The 15694-nt window shown below is 36.6% G+C and overlaps 1 pseudogene; it reads right to left on the bottom strand.

The window, feature by feature from the left end:
- Positions 1 to 4780: 4780 nt before the first annotated feature.
- On the bottom strand, positions 4781 to 15451 carry LOC119058692 (amine sulfotransferase-like; annotated as a pseudogene).
- Between the last annotated feature and the right edge of the window lie 243 nt (positions 15452 to 15694).

Raw genomic sequence — 15694 nt, 5'->3', positions numbered from 1 at the left:
ATTTGTCAGGGGTTTTAGCTAAGGTCAAGAAAATAGACATAGAGCACGCCCTAGCTTCTTGTTTGTCTAATTATAAGCTCAATTAACATTCTGGGTAGGGATTTATAAAATCTGGCCATAGTTTTGCTAGTAGCTGCCTAGATTTCCACAGCTCCTGCCAAACGCCCAAAACGCCACTCATCCCCATCTGTGCCTCCTGCCTCCTGCCTCCTGCCTCCTGCGGCGGTGGGGGCTGCGGCGGCGGCTGCGGTGGCCTAGTCATCACAGTCCGCAGCAGGAGCAGCGTTGGCTGCCTCGATCTGCTCTACAGGCCCTGAGCAGGTGCTAAACCCGGGGCGGCAACACCAGGATGCCAGTCAGAAAGGCAAAGGCCCCTTAGAAGCCTACTTTACTGATGTAGTCAGGCCAAGCAGGAGGCAGCCTCTGATAATGAGAAAGGCGCCAATCCCAAACTGCAGGGTGGTGCAGGCAATAAATGGCCTTATGAAAGATCTTATTAGAGGTTTTCGTAAACTTCGGTAAGTGAGATCTTGCCACACCTGGGCATCTTTTGGATTGAAAGCTGTATCTTCAGCAGGTAAAGTTTCTTTCTGACGGTTAATGTGCCCACCATCAGTACTGGGGAGCATAAGCCTTTCATGTTGCTACTGGCGGTCCCAGCAGTCAGGTCGGTGCGAGTGGGCACTACAACTCACGAAGTGGGTGGGGAGCTCACCCGCGGCCACGCAGTGGGCAGATGTGTCAACGTCCACACGCCCACCACCCAAGTGGCTCTAGAACCTGCGTGGAGGGTTTCTTCAGCATCTCTCGTTCACCTGTCCCCCAGCCCCAGATTAACTCCTTCTGGGAGACCACCTCATTTTTGATGGAATCCCTCTTTTATCATGCAAAGCTACAGGTATGTAGTTTGATGGTGTATTGATTCTCTTTGTTATATTCTTAGCTCACTTCTAGTAAACTCCCAGACTTATCCTTAAAACGTTTAGATTTGAATAGATCAGACTTTGTGGGGGCAACTTTGCCAGCAAGTCAACCCCCCCCCCCCGTCTGCCACGGATGAAAGTGAAACTACCAGGACATGACCTACTTGGGGAGGAAAGGTAGCCAATCTCTCAGAGGAGAAAGGCCAAGAGCCTTTTCCTCAATGGGCTTTTATTGGGTTCATTTGGACCAGAATATAGGTATGGATCAAACAGTAGATAGCATTGAAAGAACTACGAGGGCTTATTCTCAGTCAGGGTCAGATAGCTAAATAGCCATAAAACCTTGAGGAACAAACTTCTTGCTTGGACCCTTATCATTTCAATGAGAACATTCTAAACAAAGCAGGTTTCACAGGACTTTTAGGAACTTTTTCTTATGCCCAGTCACCCCAGGCCCTTCTTCAGCTGGCTAGGGGCTGCACTGCCTCCCCCATCATAGGTTTTCAGGCTTAAGTGGATTAGAGCCAAGAAGTGCTTCTCCCAGATGGAAATGGGGACTCAGGCTATGTCAGAACAGCCGGGGGGCGAGGCTCCATCACTCCCTCTTTGTTGCAGCCCCCTCCCGATATCCTTCCATGATGGCCTCCCAAGTGATCGTGTCTGGCTTAGGTTGCCCCTCCTCTGAGTGGTCTTACCCGTCATGGACTAACTAACCAACCAAGCGCTGGGGGCAAGGAGAGGAAGCAGAAGCAGTATTGCTGCCAGAGCTAAGCTTTGTCTCTTAAGTGGCTCACATTCTGGAGGTTGCTCACTCATCCTTAGCCATGGGGGGCACTTAGAACTCCTGAAACCAGGCAGAGTGGTTCCCAACAAGACTTCATTCAATTTTCCCAGGATTTCCATTTTCTCTAAAATTTTGTAATCACATCTCAGTCTTGCGTATCTCCTCTTCCATTGGTCTAACATGCAGCACACACAGCCCATCTGATCAGCCCCAAATGGCCGAGCCAGAGGAGAGGAGACGCGGGTGTTGGCATCAAACCTGAGTGAAATCCTCGCTCTGCTCCTTATGAACTGAGTGAGACTGACCGACGTGCGTGTCTAGGACCCTACTTCCTGCGCTGAGTGCACAGCGTGTACACGCTGTGTGAGGTTACTGCGAATACTTGCTGAATGAAGATTGAGAACAGCCTGCTTGTAGTGGGTACCCTCTGTGAAACTTGATGGCATTTCATTCCTATCTGGGCTCACTTTACAGGTAACGACTTTCCTGTGCTGCCTGAACATTGACTTGGCTGCCTTGTGGGCTCTTCGGAGTACAAGCATTTAATCAGAAGCAGCGTGGTCTCTGCCAGGCTGTTGCAGAGGAGGCTTCCACTTTGCCAGAGGCTGAGCCGGAGCCCTCTGTGCTCTCTGAGCTCCCAGCAGAGCTCGGGCCTGAGCTGCAGCCTCTGTTCCAAGGCTCCTTACCAAACAAATGCGTGATTTGTCCCCTGCCTGTGCTCTCTGCATACTTACTAATCTGTGCCTCTTCAGTAGATTATAATTCACCTTAGAATTTCTCACCCACTATATTCATTATGCCATTTAATTCCATTTAACCTCATTAAGAATGTGCATTTTAACTTTGACCAGCGAGTTCTATTTTTAAAATGTATTCTTTTCCAGTGTCACCTCAGTAACTAAACTAGAATATACGCTTTTCTATGGAAGTATAACTGTTTTTCTTCAAAATGTTCTTAACCACAGAGAGCCCACTTGTTACTTTTTGCAGACCCAATGTTTGTTGGTTAAATTTACTATAAAATGCAGATATGCCACAAGTTAAGATAATTCTTCTATAAGTATTCAAATTTAAATGATAATATTAATTTTATTTTACAGTATTTTTAAATGTCCAATCTCTTTTCCCCAATATCGCTGAAACATAAAGTTGGATTTGTATATTTGACCCCAAGCTCACACAGCTAGTTAATATCAAAGCTTGGAATGAGTTACATGCGGAGAATCTCCCAGCTATTCAGAGCCTGAGGCAAGACATTTGTAATGGAGTCGAACTTTGTTCTTCATTTCAACTTAGTGTGTTATACACACATCATCACACTTGGGATGAACTAGATGACACAAATCATATCCCAGAGCTTTCATTTAGGGGGTGTTGAGACCAGACCTTCACATTATGAAAGAGAAGAGCAATCAGGAGAGACCTGTTTGAGAAAGCCAAGTTGTACTGAAGCATGGGGAATGCATTTTTACTCCAAAAGGGCCAATCTTAAGAGACAATCTCACTGTAGGATCTACAGTGAGATCCTACTGGTGCAAAGGAGACCTGTGCCTGAGGTTGAAATTATGCTCCTGGGAACTAAGAGGAAAAGGCCTGATAGGGCATAAACCGTAAAGCCACACTGACATGCTGGAGTCCAGAGAGTAAGTACTTCACCACAGAAATCTGTGTCAGAGAACTTAACATTGATATATTGTTTTGGTATATTAATTCTATCAGTTGGAGCAGTGTTATGTTTGCTTAAATAATGCAGTTAGTTTTATTTGTATGTGAGTACATAATCAGTTTTAAGTTAAAAATGGAGGTAATTTCAGCACTCATTGAAAATAGCTCATTTGATAGATGACAGCTTTCCTGCAAGTCGTATTCTCTGAACATTGGATTGGCTGTTTTGTGGGAGTCCAGGCTTTTGGCCAGTTGTTATTTGGGATTATTAAGGGAACAGTTGATTCTGTCGACCTGACCCAGGAACTACTTGACACTTCCCTAAATTCAAAGGGGCAGAGATGCAGTACACTTCTCAGAAATCTGATAGCTCTCAACAAAATATAGCATGTCTGAGTAAAACTCACATGCAACTGATCTTTTCTCTTTTTCTCTCCTCTGTACCCATCACTATTATATACCATCACTGACTACTACAAGCAATGACACTGTTTTACTGCTGTGTCCCCTCCCATTAGCATGCATAATAAATACACGAGGGGGAGCTAAAGTATTTCCAAAGGGCTCTATCTCACCACTGTCAATAATGTATGTGAGTGGGTTCACTCTAATCTACACAATAGTACATTCTTTCTCACAATCTTCTTATTTATTTTACTGTACATGGACACTGAGTTGTTTTCATTTGTTGATTCTCATGGATGGTGGTGCCTCAAATTTACTAAACTCTTATTTTTCTCCCACTGGCTTTATGCTTCAAAAAATTTTTTTCATTTGGAAATTACAAACAAATTTACCTATATTTTTCTAGTAATTCAAAATGATTTTATATTAAATATTTCAGTGTCAATACATGTGGAATTAGTGATGTGTTATGAATAAATTTTTTATCTGAACAGTTAAACGATTGAACCACTAGATGATTAATTCATCTTTGATCCTCTGACCCTTTAGGGTAATTGGAGTGATCTGGTAAATTATTAAATAGAGGCATGTCCTTGCCTGAGTTCTCTACTTATTTTGACATTCATAATGATTTTAAATAAAAGAATTAATGTTTAATTATAATAATAAAATACAGTTTAAGATTTCATTGATACTAAATTTAATTGTAGATTAAAAAGTACACACTCCAGAAAGCTCTGTCAGAACATTTATAATTCACATTACACACTTTCTGATTTTCACTTTATAATACAGACTATCAATGCAGGCTATCTCCTAAATCACTTTAATGTTTGAAATTTCAAGGTGTTTATCAAACTCATGGCAACTAATCTAAACAGTTTACTCATTTTTTATCAATAAAGTTTTATGATTAACATTTGCATAACAAGTATAAATTAATGTGTCTATTAAAGTATGCTTCCTAGTCTGTAGACTATTTTATAATTTTTTTGCACTCATTTTACCCTTCATTTATATCCCAGATGAACTTCAAGGGAACATCGTGCATCTTCCTGTTGTAGACCGCTCTGCCTGATTTTAGGAATTATATCTCTACCCCTTGTGGCTAAGGGTGAGAGACGACCTTTGGAATGCCAGCCACAGGAGACAAAGATTGTCTCTGGTAGCAAACGCTACTTCAGTTCCTCTCCCTGCCCCCAAAGCTTGGTCGGAAGTCAATGACAGGTAAGACCCCCTCACAGCAGGGGGCAACCTAAGCCAGACTCCATCACTTGGGAGGCCTTCATGGAAGAACTGGGGGGGGGGGCTGCAACAAAGAGCAATGGACTCTCATTCCCCCCACCCCCAGCTTTGTCAAAGCCCAAGTCCCCATGTTCTCTGGGAGAAGCGCTTCCTGGTTCCAATCCCCTTAAGCCTGAATACCTGTTGGGGAGAGGTGCAGCTCCTTGCCTTGCATGAGCATGTCCTGGAGAAAAATCTGGCATCACAAAGACTTGCTGATTAACCTGTGAAATCTGCTCTGCTAAGAGTGCTTTCATTCATATAAGGGTCTGAGAGGAAATGAGTATGTCTCCCAAAGTTTCTGCAACTCTCTTTCTGACAGACACTGACTCATACTAAGCCCTCAGATTTCTTTGTAATGTTATGTACTGTTTGATCCTTGTCGCCTTGTATTTCTGTGTATTACCACCCAATAAAAGGCTATGGAGAAATAGGCTTGGAGCCTTTTTCTCCTTGGAGAAACTGGCTGCTGCTGGCCTTTGTCTCCCCTGAGAAACTGGCCACAGCCCACACCTCATCCCCAAGCAGATCTCATCTTGTCCCAGCCATATTTACTCATTCACGCATCTCCGTGGCACCGGGGGGACTCGAAAAGTAGTCGCCCCCACATCTTCCTTTGGAATACTTGGTCCAACCTCTCATTTTGCTCCACTGTCAAGTGATGTTTCCAGTCTCCAGTGGTCCCTAGAGAGATAAGCACAGGGCCAGCACCCAGGTGAGTAAGTGGTGCTTGCAGGTTAACAGTTTCTTCCAACCCACTTTAGTCTCCTCTTCAAGCCGAACTAAGTAGCTGATAGTTCTCTGTAGGGTTTGATATTTCAGGTTTCCTTATAGAAAAATGAACTAAGAAACAAACTTAAAAACGCTTCCAAAGTACACTATCCTTATACTTTCCTCTACCACTACCATTTAAGTATAACTTTTACTGAGAAGGTATAACAAAAGTGAAATATATGACTAGGTTAGAATTTTTACATATTTTACTAAATGCCAGGCACCATACTTGGCAAACTTGGCAAACTGGAATATAAATCTCTAACACAACTCTACAGTGTCACTATTTCTTCATTTTTTAATTAAAAAAGAAAAGAGGAGATTATGAAGTATAAATTAGTAGTTACACATAGTCATGGGATATAAAATACAGCATAGGAAATATAGTCAATAATATTGTAACAACTTTGTATGGTGCCAGGAGGGTACTGGAATTATTGGTGGGATCACTTCATAAATTATATAAATGTTTAACCACTATGCTATACACCTGAAACTAATCTAAAATAATTTTGAATGTCAACAGTAATTTAAAAATTAAAAATAAATAAATAAGTAAAAAGCTAAAGATAAATAAATAAAATTTTAAAAATGAGACCTACAGTTTTTCAAGTAATGAAGTCAAGGTCACAGAGAGTGTTCAGAGCTTCCATTGCTTCAGTTTTACTTGATGGAAGTTAGAAACTGTCATTAGGCCAATATTTTAATGAAGATTATTTGGCATCTTTGGCTATTGAATTTGCTTGTTTAAACGTTATCATCAGCATTTGGAACAATTAGCAAGGTATTAATGGGCATAAGAGTTGCTTTATATTTGATCAAGTTAATCAATGAGACATTAAAGTTGATGATAAATGGGGCAAAAGAAGAAACAATTTTTTAAAAATACTGGTATCAAAAGCAGCTTATATAATTAAGAATATCCATCATCAAAATGCTCTTATGAATAAATTAGTGAATAAAGAATGAATAAAATAAAAAAGAACAAATTATGTTTTAGAAAAATATACATTAAAGAGATCAAAGAAGTATCGGGGAAAAATATATTCATTCTTAACTCCTGGTATGCCATAAAAGCACAGTAAAAACTAATTGCAAATTGTTGAGTACTTGAATTCATAACACATTGGGTTAATGAAATATTAATCTACTTTTTACATTGAAGAAATCTGACCCCTGAGGCTATAACTATAATTCAAACTTCCTCCCCCACAACAAAACACATATTGTGTTTACTTTTGGAATGTTCTAGAAGAAATTGAAAAAAATTGGAGTGTCCTGGTCACATGTATCCATCACCTTCAGGTAAGTCTTACTAATTTTAAAAAGTAGGATCACATAGACTAAAAGGAAAGAATATAATATTGATCAATTAGGTTCACGTGTTAGGCTCTGTACTAAGGAACTGTTTAGTTTCCTGGGACACTTTTCATGGCCATTTTCAGGTAGGATCTTTGATTCTCTCTAGAGCCCAAGTGATGGTACTTGGAGACACAGGGTAGAAGTATTCCTTAATTAGTGTAGACACCAAGGACTCATGGGAACTCTTAACACTTTTGCTTCTATAAACCCCTGAGCATCACCTTTGCGCAGAAAACATCACTCATTTGTTCTTTTCCCAGTGTTATTGCTTAGAATATTCTCACAATTTGCTTCTACACAATTACTACACCATACTTGGCAAACTTGGCAAACTTGAATATAAATCTCTAACACAACTCTACAATGTCACTATTTCTTTATTTTTTAACTAAAAAAGAGGAGATTATGAAGTATAAATTAGTAGTTACACATAGTCATGGGATGTAAAATACAGCATAGGGAATATAGTCAATAATATTGTAACAACTTTGTATGGTGCCAGGAGGGTACTGGAATTATTGGTGGGATCAGATTTTATGTTCTGAAACATATCCTGTTTCACAATAGCTTCCACATCCTCTTCACTCAGTTCTTTCTCAAGAAAACTGTGGATCTTAAGCACAGAACTTCTGAGATCCTGAAAGAGTTGTGGGTATGAGAAACTGTTCAGCTTATGAAGAATGTATGAGTTATATCCCAACATCTTACACATTTTGAAAATCTGAACTTGATTGGGCTTATTGTAAGTCTAAAGATTGACGTGATATGTTCCTTCGCTGTTCCTTCTATGGAAATAGTGCTCTGATTGTCAGCTTTGTTAGAGCTTCCTAGTGTTTGGTTTTACAGGACAGCTCACCTTCATTCTCTCATTCAACCAACACTTTTAAGGCATCTTATATGTTTTAGAAACCGTGATAGATGCTGGAGAAGTTTAAGAAAACAGTAATGTGCTAGCAGTGCTTTTTAAGAGTTTCCCATTTTATGAGAGAAAGAGTAAAGCAAGTAAGAAATTCAATACAATGGCTGCCACAAAAAGGAAAGTGCAGGTCTCAGTGGCTTCACTGGTAACACCAACCAACCATATGAAGAAGAATGAACACAAATCCTCCTCAAACTCTTCCCAAAAATCAGAGGAAGAAACACTTCCAAACTCACTCTATGAGGCCAGCATCACCCTGCTACCAAAGTCTAATGAAAACACTACAGATAAAAAAAAAACTGAAGATCAATATCACTTATGAAAGTAAGATATGAAAATCCCCAACACATTGCTAGCAAAACAAGTTCAACTACATATTAAAAGGATTATATACCATGAACAAGCAGGACTTACTCCTGACATGCAAAGATGGTTCAACACATGAAAATTAATTAATGTGATACCACATTTACAGAAAGAAGGGGAAAGAAGCCACACAACCATCTCTCAATTGATGAGGAAAAGCATTTGATTCCTTCTAATCCAAAACCTTACTTATTTTCAGTGGATTAACACTGATCTCTAACTAGTTTGCCTATATTTTGAAACCAAGCAACAGCAAGACATTATAAGAATACTAATTTCACCCATTGTTATTCTAATATCTTTTAAAGGGCTCCTCATTGCCTTTAAGATTAAAGAATTGACTATCACTAACGTAGTCTACAGATCTTGCTGGGTCTGGTTCCTACACACCTCCCTAATCTTCATCTCATATCACTGCTCTTTAACCTCTCCCTTCAGTCTTCAAAGATATGCCATGTACTTATTTCTTCAGATAATTTGTGCATTCCCTTTCCTTGGCTTAGAATTCTCTTTTACCTCTCTTCCAAGCCATATTTATTAGTTTGCTTTTATCATATTACCTTTTCTAGAAATAATTGCCTATCACCTTTAATTATACCAGATCAGTATATCTCACATACTGATATCATACCTGCACTTTTCCTTGATAACACCTATCACAGCTTTTAATTATATATACCTACTTGGTGAATACATATCTTCCTGTTGGATGATAAATTCTATAAAGGCATCAGTTCTTTTATCTCATGATTTAGTGTCTGTCACATAGTAGGCATTTAATAACTTTGAATTAGTGAATCAGATATGTAGTAGTGAATCCACATATCTATCAGAGATTACAAAATAGTGAACTTCAAAGTGTTTGGTTCCTGCAATGTTTTAAAACAGTTTTGATTGGATGTCAACGTGTAAACATTATGCAATTTCACATGAAAGCTACATTTCAAGATTCTCTTAAGAAACAAACAAACAGGATGAACCCTCATCACAGGGCACACAATTACCTCTGGCTGATTAGGCACATCTTAGTGGCTTCTCACCCCAGTGTTTCAAAGTGCCTTTTTCCTTGTTTTCAAATCTCTGAACATGAGAGTTTGCCCTCATTGGTACAGACGGGTGCATGGAAAACAATCACTGAGAGAGGACTGTGTCTGGTGAGAAGAGAGCCCCGAGGAAATCAGTCATTAAGGGATGGGCAGAAAATTAGAAACCTGAGAAGTAAGGACCAAAAAACTCAGGAAAATGTGGTTGGTTAAAACCAAGATTTTTAAGAAGGGTTCCAAAGAAATAATTAAAAAAAATAACCCTCTCCTCTCACCTTTTTCTTTTCCTTGTACATCATGAACCAGAATATTGAAGTTATGTCTGTGCTCGTACCAGCCTCTGATGTGATCAAACCAAAGGCCTCCTGCCACTGTGAGAAAATGAGTAAGTAACAAGGTAGGATGTTGCACTCACTGACCAGCAAACTACAGTCTTTGTTTTCTGTTCTGGAACCCTCAAAGAGAAAAGGAAAGCCGGCATCACTGAACATCTATGTTACCTTTTTAAATCGGTGCCTTGGGGAACAGTTTCATGATTTTAATGGAAACCTGCCTTTACTATGTATGTAGGAAAGCAGTAGTGAAAAATAAGAATCCCAAAGAACTAATTTTCAAGACTAAAGGTAAGTTCTTTACTTTCTTACTTCTTCCACTTGAAAACATATGTCTTTATTTCTCCTTTGATTGCTTATTTTAAGATCTCTTGGCAGCAACTTTAATCTTCAAGTCTACAAGACAGGACCTGAATACTGTCTTCTAAATGAGAGTCCCCAATGCCACATTCCACGAGCCTCTTGCATCAGCCTCTCCTCACTGCGGAAATGACACTGTGCTGCTGCCCCGTAAGGCCAGCCATGGCTCCTTGACAGAACCCCAAAACTACATCCACTTTGAACACTGGTGATTTTGGAGCACATGGATCTAACTAGTTTGAATTGTTAGACCTTTGTGCTTCTTTTGTGATCTGGTCAAAATATTCCTTAAACAATATGCCTTTGCAACTATAACAGCCCCCAAAGTGATCTGGTGAGAATAGAAAAGCCACTGGGTGGCCAATTAAATGGACAGAACAACCACTTAGTGCATTCCAGCTTCGATCATTACCCTTCTGTATCTCCCTAAAATATGTTCCCTAAATTTGAGAATTTGACTACATGGCAATGTTGTTTCATAAACATGTGACTTGTATAAATAAGTTCATAGTTACCTTTTCCATCTAGAAACTTTTCCAAGAGTTCCTCCATGTTATTCATAGTTTCAAATACAACCACTAAATTTGAAAAATGAAAGGATGAAGTCAAAACATCCTTGGGGTTTCTGTAGAGGTAAATAATCTACAGGGGGAGTAGTAAAACACTTTTTAAACAATTATTGGCGTTTATTATCCTTAGAGGACAATTATTCGTCTAATTATCCTTAGAGGTGTTTTAGACCAATAATTATTGGTCTAATTGGGCCAACAATAATTGGTCTAATTATTCTTAGTGGTGTTTTGAACATCTACATAATATTTCATTATATGGATGTGAAATACTTTATTTCATCCAGTCAACTACTCATGGTAATTTAGGCTATGTCTGTTTTTTTCCTATTACAAAGACTGTTGAAATAAATAACTTTATTCACATGGTCTTCACATGTGCAAGCATGTAAGACTAATTTCTAAAAAAGTTAATCATTCATGTTGTTTATTAGTATTGCAAATTATATTGCATAGAAGCTATTTCAATTCACCTTCTGTGAGCATTAAGTGACATTTGATAAGAAGCCAAGGTAGCATTGGAAATTATTTTTAAAGGAAAAATATTCTACTTAATAGGTGATATTGAAACCAATAATTATCCATATAGAATAAAAATGGAATCATACCTCATACCAGACCAAAAATTCACTTACAAATGGATTAAAGATTTAAACATGAAAGCAAAACTCAGATATCTTAAAAGTAAAAAATTTATTTCTGGTCTTGGAGAAGAAAAAAATATTTCCTAAACAAAAAAATTATTTAAAATAAAAATTGATCAATTAAATTACATTACATTTTTTAATGTTATTAATCAATATATACCATAAAGGCAGAAAGCAACAAAATATGAGAGAAGTAATGCATATAACTGAAAATTTATTACTATTCAGAATATATATATAACAAATCAATAAGAAAAAGACAATAGAATTAAAAAATTGAAAAAAGTCATAATCATTTCGCAGAGTAAGAAAACATTATGGCCCAAAATTAATAAATATTATCATGGCTAATAAACATTAAAATGTGCTAATGGCAAAATCCTAGAAAAAAAGAAAATAGGTGACAATATAAAGTTAAGTAAAATTTAAGGCTAAATTATTTAACAGAAAACATATAACTGGTTTGCATAACTAACAGTCCAGAAATCTTTGTACACAAAATAACAAATTAGAAAATCTTAAATGATACACATCTTAAATGAGACAAATTCTTTAGACTTTATTAATTCTAAAGATTTTGACTTAGCAGCTATCATAATGGGAGATTTACACTCACTTATCTTTAGCACAAATATAGAAGGATTAACTAAATAAATTTACACAATTATTTAACAAAATTTATTTTATATACAAGGTCTGGTGCAAATTACACCACATTTTTATTACAAAATATTTTATTTCAAAATCATAAACACGTAATTCTGTAACATAACAATATTAAATTCAAGTATGCCATATAACATACTTAAGGTGAAATGTTCAAATTAAAACTATAAATTATTACACCCGTATTATTACCCTACCAACCACATTCAAGCAGGCCTTACTTCTGCCAGACCCTGTGTGTGTCACCGTCCCACATGGAGAGTACATACTTTTGTCTCATGGGGTCATGGAACATACTGAAAAAGTTGATCATATAATTGGCCATAAAACTGCTTACTAAATTTCAAACATCACAATACAATTCTTACAGTACCATTACTTCATAAGATATATAAGTAATATATAAGTATATATATGTATAAGTATACATAAGCACATATAAGTAATCAATAATAAAAAGTTTAAGTAGGAAATTTTTATAAACAGTTGGAAATTAAAAATCTTCAGAATAACTTAGACCAATTAGAAAATTCAAACTAAAATGATAGATTATTTAGATGCTAACAGTATTATATGTATAGCTACACTAAAAGGAATATCCATCATTTTAAAATGTTAATCTTTTTTTAAAAACACTGGAAGTAAATAATACTAAGCATTTAATTAAAGAAGACAGAAAAACAAATGCAAACAAAATGTGATGAAATAAAATGAAAGCAGAAATCAACGAAATAGAAAACATTAAATTATGTTTTGAAAAGAAGCTAGTTCATTGGAGAAAAATAGCCAATATAATAAAAAATTGCTGAGATCTTGAAAAATACAGAATATAAAAAAATTCCTCATTACAAATGATGATGATGTAACTATTAAAGATGTACTCAGAAAACTGGAGGAAATTCATCATATTATGAAAAAGATGTTGTAAAGTTTTTCTTTTCCTTTTTTTCCAGAGGAAGAGAGAGGGAAAGGGAGGGAGAAAGAGAGGGAGAGAAACACTGATGTGAGAGAGAAACATCGATGAGTTGTCTCTCACATGCACCCCAACCAAACCAGGGACCAGAGCCACAGTTTAGGCTCATGCTCTGAATGGGAATCAAACTGGGGACCTATTCTATTTGCAAGAGTACATCCAACCAACTGAGCCACACTGGATCAGGTCAATTTTTTCATTGCTTTGAAATATAGATAAAATAAGGATAATTTAATAAAATTATAAAACTGGTTTAGGGAAAAGCAGATAATTTAGATAAAGTGATTAGAAGAATGAAAACGTGGAACCGTAAAGCTGACAGGGTGAAATATAGTTACAATGGATTTTAACCAAATTTTTAAAAATATTTTATTTATTTATTTTTAGAGAGAGGGGAAGGGAAGGAGAAAGAGAGGGAGAGAAACATCAATGTGTAGTTGCCTCTCATGTGTTCCCCACTGGGGACCTGACCTGCAACCCAGGCATGTGCCCTGACTGGGAATCGAACCAGAGACCCTTTGCTTCACAGGCCCGTGCTCAATCCACTGAGCTACATCAGCCAAGGTTAACCAAATCTTTAAAAAGTTCAGTTCATTTATATTTTTAAACTACATGACAGCAAAAGGCTTCAAAATTTATTTTACAACATGAGAAATAGTGATACTAAAATCAAATAAAGATAGAATAATCATAGAAAATTACAGTCTATTTGAAAATATTTATGGATAAAAATTGCCATATTTTGCCATTTACAATGCACACCTTTTTGCCCAAAGTTTTGAGGGAAAAATAAGGATGTGCATTATATATGGGTATAATGATTACATACCATGGGTATAATAATCCCGCATATAACACACACAAAAACAAGGCTATGTGTATACATGGGAGAGCATTAACCCTTCCAGCTGTGTGTTAAAATAGGTGTCATTCTTTAAGCAAGCAGGACTTATCTCAGAAATAGAATATTATTAAAATATTAGTGGATTTCATTTCACTGTAGATTAAAGGGGGAGGGGAGGAACATGGCATCTTCAGAGTTGTCCGAAAAGTCATTATATGTGATTAGAACTTCTTTGAATAAAGGAAAAAGAAAAATAAAAGTAAACTCCAAGCAAACTAAGACTAGAAAAAAATTTTTTTCATTATGTGCCTTGCAAATCAAAACCAAGAAAAGATACTAAAAAATATTAGAGAATCAAAGACCAAGAAAAACGTTCATCATCACTTTTAGTATTCTATTTTTCTTAAGAGTTTAACTATTAAAATAGAACAAAACTGTAAATATTGGAAAGTAAAGGAAAAGAAAATGTATTATTTTAAGATCTAATATATTCCAGAGCATAAGGAGATAGTGGATAAAACTAACAAAACTGATTAAGGAAGCCACATATAATAAAGCAACAACACCAATGTTTTATCTTTATAACAGTAATAACTAAATAGAAAAGACAATAGTGAAAAAATTTTCCACTTCAAAATATCCATAAAAAGTAAACAAAAAAGCTGGAAGTTCAGGGAAGTATTGTAAGAAACATACGAGAAAACCACCACAGCACATTTGGTAAACATGAAGGTAGGCCTGGTAAAGAAAGAGCAACAAAGGTGCGGAAGCAATTTGGGAGTGGCGCTTATCTAATGATTGTGCCAGAACTAATGTAGGTATATTTCATCGATTACAATCGACATCTAAAAATCACTGGACAAATTAAGATATCAAAAAATAAAGTTGATGGGAATTTGCCTTATCAGTTACAGTATGTAAAACGGTGAAAAACTGCCACATATTACTTTTTAGAGAAAAGAATACAGAATCAGAGGAAAGGACTATAGCACTTTTGAATATCAAAATGTAGACTTAAAAATAGTAGAGGAAGAGTAAATGCTTAACAAGTCATATTGGGTCCATTGGCTAACTAAATCATTAAAAAGAGTAGAATTTAATGTATTGTCACAAAAGTATTTTTGCTGTATGCTTTATAATCACACTGCAAGCAATGTGTATGATGACTCAATTTATGTATATACTTATAATTCAATGTCTATTTTAATGTGTAAAACAATACAGAAGGTGGATGAGTAGGGCTGGAAAAATTATTTGAAGGAAGTATTTTTGTTTGTGCCGAAGGTCCATAAGCTATTTATATGACTTACTTTAGCTTTTTGCTCTTCAGACCTTTTGGTACTAAATTGTATGAGAGGCGAGATGCAAGGGGATGGTCTCTTGAGAAAGTCAACTTTGCACACATTGTATTCAAAGAAGGGGACTGTATCAAACATTTGCACATTTTCAGTTCCTTTATGATGTCTCTCAGAATAAACCAAACTTAATATCTGCTGAGTCCAGATGGTACCTGTAAAAATAATAAATAATCTCATTTTCAACCCCAAATTATTTATTTCTAAAAAATGTCAGGTATAAATGCTGTCTATCTCAAAATCATTTGGAGCTTTCTCTTTCTTTCCACTACTCCAAAAATGCCAAGAAAATGTGTCCAACTTTTTTCATTTGTGTGTATTTTACATTAAAATTAATAAAGATAAACTTAGGTGTTCTTAGCTTTTTATCAGAAAAGAGCTGTAACAGTAGTGATTCAAATGAATCATTCAGCTCCTTGTTGT

Source organism: Artibeus jamaicensis, unplaced genomic scaffold, assembly GCF_021234435.1.
Source record: "Artibeus jamaicensis isolate MK-2021 breed Jamaican fruit bat unplaced genomic scaffold, CSHL_Jam_final contig_387, whole genome shotgun sequence".
NCBI classification, from domain to species: domain Eukaryota; kingdom Metazoa; phylum Chordata; class Mammalia; order Chiroptera; family Phyllostomidae; genus Artibeus; species Artibeus jamaicensis.
Note: the sequence above shows the minus strand (reverse complement) of the source record. Positions and strands in the feature narration are given on the sequence as shown.